This window comes from Coregonus lavaretus (genome assembly GCF_964263955.1).
Source record: "Coregonus lavaretus genome assembly, chromosome: 2".
NCBI lineage: Eukaryota > Metazoa > Chordata > Actinopteri > Salmoniformes > Salmonidae > Coregonus > Coregonus lavaretus.
In genome coordinates, this window is record NC_139989.1 from 3,712,609 (window position 1) to 3,720,335 (window position 7,727).

General features: G+C 41.9%; 1 protein-coding gene across 1 annotated transcript in view; it reads right to left on the bottom strand.

The window, feature by feature from the left end:
• LOC311150284 (brother of CDO-like) overlaps nt 1-7,271 on the bottom strand; it is a 48,660-nt gene extending 41,389 nt beyond the window's left edge. The window contains exon 1 of the mRNA XM_084187669.1: nt 7,122-7,271. The gene's annotated coding sequence lies outside the window, so the exon portion shown is untranslated. The remainder of the gene's footprint in view (nt 1-7,121) is intronic.
• Nucleotides 7,272-7,727: the final 456 nt, after the last annotated feature.

Genomic DNA, 7,727 nt, shown 5'->3' on the forward strand with positions numbered 1-7,727 from the left:
ACACAAAACCTGTTAGTGCAACACAAGTCTTATGCCCCTTCATGTGTGATTGGTCAACAGTAGATGATTCTTCAATGAAGTGTTTGTTGTCATTCAACGAGAGACTAAATGTTTTCATGCTAATTTTTTCACTTGAGAAATACTGCACTAAACATGTAAAATTGCGTGACTAAGATCTCCTCTGCAAAAATGTGAACATGAATGACACATTTTAATTGAGTATGCGAGCACACATTTGATTCGCCGAGCTTGGCTAGGCTAGGCGAATCAAATGTGTGCTCGCATACTCTCTTAAAATGCGTCATTCTCACATTTTTGCAGAGGAGATCTTAGTCACGAGTTTGGCTAGGCGCCAGCCGAACCAAAGCATGCAGAGGGCTTAAGACATTGGTTGATCCCTCCCTAGGGAGCAGACATTCCAGTGCCTGTCCCAGAGTGAAGGGTCATCACTCAATCATTACTCTGTCATTACCCAGTCATAACACATTGGCACAAGATGACGTGGAACGATGGAGGGATGAAGGAGGGAATCAAAATATGTTGATGGCTCCATGGGGTTCTGTTCACACTGTGTGTGTATGTGTGTGTGTGTGAGAGAGAGAGAGAGAGAGAGAGAGAGAGAGAGAGAGAGAGAATTGAATTGAGAGAGAGAGAGAGAGAGAGAGAGAGAGAGAGAGAGAGAGAGAAGAGAGAGAGAGAGAGAGAGAGAGAGAGAGAGAGAGAGAGAGAGAGAGAGAGAGAGAGATGAAGTGGAGTATGAAGGAGTATGGAGTATGAAACCCCACTCGTTCGGTTCGGCTAGGTGCTGACGCCTTAAGAGAAAAAGATAGAGAGAAAGAGACAGATAGAGAGAAAGAGATAGAGAGAAAGAGACAGACAGAAACAGAGAGAGCGTATGTGTATGTGAGAGGTTTCAGTCAGAGCGTTGCTGTGCTATCTGGTGCTCCTGTGTGAATGGTCTTTGAGAGGATGCCTGCGTGGCTCGTTTAACGCTAGCTAATCTTTGTACAAATATCTACTTAGCACACAGAGGGCTGTTTGTCTACACACACTCTGCTTACTTACCAGTGTCTGGAGTTTATCAATGGTCTAACAACGCTATGTCAATCTCTCACACACAAACAGCAGAGTGTGTGTCAACACACCTAGAGGTCACACATGCCTTTACTCAGACATCAGTGTGACTTCTACCTACGGTGTAAAAGCAGTCTTCTGATTCATGGCGGAAAGCTGCTGATGGAAACTATTCAGCCAGTGGTACAAAACAACAGTATGTAGGGATGGGCATGAGTAATCGAGTACTCGAACACTCGAACGGACGTCAAAACTCGGATCTTTAACCAGAGATTTAAAAAAAAATCAAATACTGTAAAACTATTTGGTGGAATATGCTTTGTGGTTGCCAAAACGGGAAAGTAAAATTTTGTCCCCCCCAAAAAATTAATTGTCTTGAAGAAAGTTAATTTGCTTTGACTCTAGTGTTCCATTTGTACATGTGCATTTGCGGGGCACAACAAAAAAAAAGAAACCAGCCAAGCATCACACAGTTCTTCTCTCTAAATTCCCTTTACCCTCTGTGTCTCATTCACTCAATTGCATTCCGACCGCTCCCTACATTTTACATTACACTCCCTACACACACACATGCTGAGTGCCCACACAAGCTCCCGTTAGGCCTACAGAAATACATGCCTATAAAAGCGTATCTGATGGGATACACAAGCTACATTCCTTGCCAAATGACAACAGTTTTATCACAAATTTGAAATAGACTGGTTGAAGTCGGAAAATATGTGTTCCAACAACGAGCTGTAGTTTTGGAATTATAGTTGCTGTTTATTTTCCACTTAGGCTACTTTGTGAACTGCTAGTGCCATTTAGAATTGGTTAGCCTAGGCTTTAACCCCCCTAAACATAGACAGGTTCCACATCGAAAATACGCAAAAACATTAGTTTGATAAAGAAAATAGCGTATTTTCATCAGAATCATTAAGCATATGCCTACTCACCAAACGGATCTCGTGGCCGTAATTCATCACAATGCAGTTTTCAATGTGGAATTGTTCATCCATTGAGAAAATTCCAAAGAACAGGTAGGCTAAACTAAAAAAGAAAATTCAACTAGCCAAATTAAGCCCTGTTTCAAATGATCATTTTGCTAATTCCAGACGTGAGATGCGCATCACTTCACAGTGGCAACTTTTTTCATTTAGAAAAATATTCTGTTATATTTTATTCTGTTATATTACATCATGTTTTTTTAAACTATAAAATAGGTGTGTCTTGATTGTGATAAGGGTTCAGGAAATAAGAGGGTCTTGTCTGCTAAATTAACAAAACATGGCTGCCATTGCACTGCCATATGCTTCTACAAGCAAGAGCCACTGCTGAGGTTACTACCTTTTTGAAGATTGTGTTCCACGATATAATATAACCAGTTGATATTAAGGTTTCAATAAACTGAATTGGGCAATTTAGCTATTAGGATTTGTTATCTGTAATGGTTATGATAAATTACGCATTTATTTTTACTGCTCTAATTCCGTTGGTAACCAGCTTATAATAGAAATAAGGCACCTCGGGGGTTTGTGGTATATGGTCAATATACCACGGCTATATTGCCAGAATGCCCTATATGCAAATCTACAGAACAATAGGTTTGCGATGTGGGAAAATGTTCAACTGAGCTACAGCAACCAAACCTTCATACTTGGCTATGCGTGTGTATGATCACCATTACACTAAAACACTAGTATAACCACCTAATATGGATAGACTCCATGTAATGAGAGATACGCACACCTCACAGCCTAAAGTCTCTCTCTTTAACACACACTCCACAGTGCAGGCTATGAGAAATAAACAGATTGCCCTACACTGTGATCTGACTTCCGTGGAACATGCAGGTGATCCTGAGAGTGACAAGCTGCACATTCCAGTGTAAAGAGATAATCCTGATTGGAGAACCATCATGCACACACACAGTTAGGGCCGCAGATAGCTGCCTGCAGGCTGTTGTGACTGCATGATCGTACCCGCAGTAGCACAGATGAAAGCATAACCTCTGGAGTTATTTTTCCCTCCTTCTGCCAATTAACTGACATTTTACACCCTCTAAGAAAACAATAAACCTTTCCACAGTTGTAGCCAGAACTTAGACAGAACTCAAAAAGTCCCACAGCGCCAGAACAAGAACTAAAGAATTATCCACCCAGAGTCACAGCCAAGACAAAAACTATCCAATCTATATCCATGGCATCAGAAGCAGAACAAGACACAGCAACCAGAACCTAGCCAGAGTAAGCGCTAACCATGGACCCATAGCCAGAGAAAGCGCTAACCATGGACCCATAGCCAGAACATAGCCAGAGTAAGCGCTAACCATGGACCCATAGCCAGAACATAGCCAGTACAAGAGCTATCCTGCCCAAAGTTATTATAGCCAGAACCAGAACTATCCAAGAAAACACATCCAGACAGGATGAGATCTATCCATTGAGTCATTGTCAAAACAACAGCTATCCAATGAGTCCTAGCCAAGCTTTTCATAGACAGAACGAGACATACCTACTGAGAGTGGACCAAAACACCAATGCCAAACACACACCTATTAAGGCAACAAAAATAAGGACCTGTCATGTGTTTTTAACAACTCACAGTACTTCAAGGCCTGATGTTATCTTTCCAGAATAGGCCTATCGATACAGTTGTCTTTAACCCTGTTGTTAATAGTTAACGAATGTTGGGCTGGCATGAAAATGGAACAGTAAAATCTGTGTGTTCATTGGCGCATAGCTAATGGCTGCTCAAAACTGTGCCGCCAAATAAGGTCAGAAGACTGGGAAAAGAAAGAAAGCCCAGAAGATAATCAGACTGGAATCAATTAGAGAATAGCTTTGACCCGCGACCGCCGATGGTCAACAACAAACTCTCCCACACCAGAGTTACCAAACAAGAGGTTCCTTATACTCAGACAGAGGCACAGGAACCATCGCCAAACATACATAGCCTCTTGGTAAACCAGTTAACTTATTCAGTTTAATGGAAGAGATCATTCTTCTTGACATTTAACCTTTTACTGCAGTGGGCTAAATCAGGGTCACACCATGTGTTTCTTGGTAGTCTTAAGCAAATCTACTTTGAAACAAAAAAGTATACACTTCACACACATGGTTATGGGCTTTAAAAAAAAGACACATGTACCATGTCAGATATAGAGTTGAAATGTATTACATTTAGAGTTTGCATCCCAATATTACACTTTATATACATCATAGAAGACTGAACTATAACAAAACCGTTTGACATAGAAACACCAGATTTTCTGTTAATTTTTTATTTTGTACCATATTTATTAATTATGAAATGATGCTAAATATGAATAACATTCCACCCATGAGGACACTAGAGGGCGATTTGGTCATTTGACTGCAGGAAAGGGTTTTAATAGTGATAGGGGGAAAATCGATACAGTTACATATCGGGATATTGTTTTTGACAATATATTGTATCTTATAGTTTTGACAATATCACAATATTATTTTTGCGCTAGCTGACTGTACCTGCACCAAAACTCCATCTTCTATTTAAATAGGGAGCCAATCTCAATAGAAATACATATAGAATCATGAGAATAGCAACACAAACACTATATATACAAAAGTATGTGGACAGTTAGTTAGTTTAGAGTTTCACAACTTGTAGGCCTATATGCACATTTATTGCGTCATCTGAAATGAAGCTACACTATATATACAAAAGTATGTGGACACCCCTTCAAATGACTGGATTCGGCTATTTCAGCCACACCCGTTGCTGACAGGTGTATAAAATTAAGCACACAGCCATGCAATCACCATAGACAAACATTGGCAGTGGAATGGCCTTACTGAATGGCCTTACTTTCAACGTGGCACCGTCATAGGGTGCCACCTTTGCAACAAGTCAATTCGTCAAGCCCTGCTAGACCTGCCCCGGTCAACTGTAAGTGCTGTCATTGGGAAGTCGAAACGTCTAGGAGCAACAACGGCTCAGCCGCGAAGTGGTAGGCCACACAATCTCACAGAACGGGACCGCCGAGTGCTGAAGCGCGTAATGCGTAAAAAACGTCTGTCCTCAGTTGCAACACTCACTACCGCGTTCCAAACAGCCTCTGGAAGCAATGTCAGCACAAGAACTGTTCATTGGGAGCATCATGAAATGGGTTTCCATGGCCGAGCAGCTGCACACAAGCCTAAGATCATCATGCGCAATGCCAAGCCTCAGCTGGAGTGGTATAAAGCTTGCCGCCATTGGACTCTGGAGCATTGGACACTAGCTGCCCAAATGCACAGTGCAAACTGTAAAGTTTGGTGGAGGAGGAATAATGGTCTGGGGTTGTTTTTCATGGTTCGGGCTAGGCCCCTTATTTCCAGTGAAGGGAAATCTTAACGCTACAGCATACAATGACATTCTAGACGATTCTGTGCTTCCAACTTTCTGGCAACAGTTTGGAGAAGGCCCTTTCCTGTTTCAGCATGACATTGCCCCTGTGCACAAAGCCAGGTCCATACAGAAATTGTTTGTCGAGATCGGTGTTGAAGAACTTGACTGGCCTGCACAGAGGCATGACCTCAACCCCATCGAACACCTTTGGGATGAATTGGAACGCAGACTGCGAGCCAGATCTAATCGCCCAACATCAGTGCCCAACCTCACTAATGCTCTTGTGGCTGAATGGAAGCAAGTTCCCGCAGCAATGTTCAAAAATCTAGTGGAAAGCTTTCCCAGAAGAGTGGAGGCTGTTATAGCAGCAAAGGGGGGGACCAACTCCATATTAATGCCCATGATTTTGGAATGAGATGTTCGACAAGCAGGTGTCCACATACTTTTGGTCATGTAGTGTATCATATCGTCACCAAAGTATCGTGATAATATCGTATCATGAGGTCCCTGGCAATTCCAATTCCAAATGTTTCATCCAACTGACATGCTAAAACAATCTCTTCTCTCCAGTTGACAGGGTGTCTTGTTGGTTTAATTTAGATGTTTTTTCTAAGCGAGTCAATCGGGCTAAATGTAATCTAAATAGCACAGTGAGAATCTCACCCATGCGAGGACTCGCCAAGAGCTCATTAGCGCCATTGGATTAGGAAAAAACATTTTCTCATTAAATCATTCCTCAGCAAAGGGATGATATAAACGCATTGAGAGACGCCCTTGACAGCTCGCAGTTAAAAGACATTCAGGCATTCCATCGCATTGATTGTTCAGAAGAGTTGACCAGCTGTCAATTTATTGTAATTAGGTTATTCTTGCACAGTGGAGGTTTGGTTTAGTGATGAGGGGAGTGGGTTCTTTTTAAAAGCACACAATTAGTGGTGTCAAAGCTGTGCGTCATGAGATAAAATACAATCTGTTTCGGTTGACATTGAATCAGGCAAATAAATAAGATGTAGGCATGAAACCAACGATATGGGGAGGGAATTTGGCAGCGCTTTGCCATGTCTGTTTTCTGTTACTCTCCTCTATGGGAACGACTACGGGCTGAGGCCTGCAAAAATCGACAGACTTTTGGTCTTAAAATGAGAACGTTTTAACCAAATATCATGTATATTTTTATCATGAGAATAATACAAAATGCATTCAGACATAAAGATCTAAAGTTTGAGAAACTACTTTTGCAAAAAAGGACGCAATTCCGAAAGCTGAAGGCAGAAATGGTCTCGCAGCCAAAAGCTACCCCCATCACTCAATGCGTCCCAAAACTATCTCCTACAACCATCCTACAATAACATTTCCAAATGCGTACTTTTTATGAGCATTTCGTTTCATATTCGCAATATTACACGCGCAGTCTTTGCTTCTATTGATTTGGCCTGAAAGGTAGTTGAATAAAATAAAGACGTGGAAACAAAACAATTGTTACACACAAAGTTAGCGAGGTACCCGCATCCCCATTAGAACATTGAAAAACACTAAACTTAAACGGTTTATCTTATCACACATAAGTGCCTAAAATATGATTCCCTGAGTGAATCCGTTATTACATAACTAAAAGCATATTGTTAACTTCTAACGCATGTGTCATTACTTCGCGTAGTACCGCAAGACAGGGATCATTAGTAGAGAGAAGAACTTACCAAAACGTGCTATATTTGGTATTTACTCCTCGGACACCAGTCGATCTTTTTCTCCGCTTTTAACTTCAGTAAAATCCGGCGGAAAAAACACTTTTTCCTTTCTCTTTACTGCTTTAGTAATTTACTGCGATGCCACCGACATTTTCTTAGGCTCCCGAAGTTCTCACATTGAATGGCCGTTTTTGGATGACTGAGCTCTCAAACAATTCTCCCCTTTGCGACGCCTTTTCGGGTCCACCTACTTCCCAAGAAGGGGGAGGGATCTGAACAATAGGGGCTCGCTCCCAAATCACAAAGTTTGGTAAAGCCCTCTAGTCTCCCCCAAGAAACACACTCTAGTGGCACCGCACAGTGGATCTCACCGCCATGCGTAATGATGAAATGTGTTGTTCTAATGCATGTATGTACCTGTGGGTAAAATAGTTTAATAGGAGCGGTGTATGAGATTTTAAAAAACAAGTTCCCAAAAGTTCTATGTGGTGGGGGGAGAAGAAAACGCCCCTCCCCCTCATCCCCTAGACTGGTGTGTTTCCCCAGTTTGTATTGAGCCCCGTCCATTGAAGCCCACAGACCTCTCTCTCTCTCTAGCGCAGCTGTGGCGTGTTG